Genomic DNA, 1,653 nt, shown 5'->3' with positions numbered 1-1,653 from the left:
AATTCCACACTAAAAATGTCAAGAATCTGCCTAATTAAATTTTTTACAAATCAAATATTACAATTAATGACTTCAATCAGCCTGATTTGATTCCTTATTAAAAAGAAATCTGAATTTTGAATTTGAAATCTGAATTTTGAATTTGAAACCTGAAATTTGAATTTCAAACCTGAAATTTGAATTTCAAACCTGAAATTCGAATTTAATTAATTTAATTGAAAAATCATTCTTTATTAGTTCGAATTTAAAGTCTTTTTTTTTTAGAAAATCTATTTATTTATTTTATTATTTTTGTTTTATCCGAAAAATAAATATTTAGGAGAAAGATAATCATTTTTTATTTTTTTATTTTTTTGAAATTCGAAAAATAATAATAATTTTTTATCCCATTATGATTTTAAGTATGATATGTTATTTAATTGCTAAAAAATTCTGAAAAATATTTTTAAAATATCTTTCACCATCTTCCATTTATGGAAAGTCATTTCGAAATAAAAGAACCAAAAAAACATTTTTTATTATTTTTTTATCCTTTGTGTTTTGGAAGATGACATGTGGGCCTTCGATGGCCCAAACAACATTTTTTTGAAAAATTATTTTTTTAAGGCTTAGACTTTATTTGGATTTTCTTGAAATGGAACACTTATACTTTTTTAAATGACTTGGGTTTTTTCTTGGGCCAGACAAAAATGGGTGTTCACATCCTCTGGTGAACATTTTATCTAGAGCAATAAGATGATTAATAATGTGAGTGAATCGCTTATGCATATCGCCGATCGATTCACTTGGTAGCGTACGAAATAATTTGTATTCATAAGTTAGCGCGTTTAGTCGGGCGTGCTTGACCTCGCTATTGCCCTCGTGAGTCACTTGTAAAGTGTCCCACATTTCCTTGACACTTTGACATTGATACACTCGAAAGAATTCATCGTAAGATAGGGCCGAGGTAATTATATTTTTGGTGCGAATGTTGAACTGGACCTTCTTGCACTCCTCATCGGTCCATAAGCTTTTAGGCTTTTCTTTCGGTCCGCCATCCACTAAGTGAAGTGGGACGAAAGGACCACTGATTACGGATTCCCAAATATCTGAATCAACAGCCTCTATGAAAATCTTCATTCAGACTTTCCAGTAGGCGTAACCCTCGCCACTGAATACGGGAGGGCGGTTAATGGATGCACCATCACCGCCAAAGGGGTTGGTGGAACACATTTTAATTCTCTTAGGATCACGCGGATACGGTTGAGCTAGCACGTCGTACTAGCTCTGATACCACTTGTTAGGTATCAGTGGCCTAGGAACACCTAGAAGGGAGGTTGAATAGGTGTAGCGGTTATCGATCACCGCTTCTTGAGCCAAAACCCAACTCTTGCAAACAGCCCAGTTAATTGACTAACATCACGCTTTAATCGATTAACTATTGCACAAAACAGAATGATCAGACATGCAAATTGCAAGGTTATTTAAACACAATTGAACAGATAAAATATAGATATTTTTACGCACAAATATTAGCATATGGCATTAAACAAATATCCAGAATATTAGTTGCAGATTCAATTTATAATAGCAAGAAACTTAAAGAAGATTAAGAGAGAAAAAGAGTGCACAAAAGGAATTTTATCCTGGTTCGTTTGTGGTCCACTGCAAACT

This window comes from Lupinus angustifolius, chromosome LG01 (genome assembly GCF_001865875.1).
Source record: "Lupinus angustifolius cultivar Tanjil chromosome LG01, LupAngTanjil_v1.0, whole genome shotgun sequence".
In the NCBI taxonomy this organism is placed as follows: Eukaryota; Viridiplantae; Streptophyta; class Magnoliopsida; order Fabales; family Fabaceae; genus Lupinus; species Lupinus angustifolius.
The sequence above is the reverse complement of the archived record's forward strand: the minus strand, read 5'-3'. Positions refer to the sequence as shown.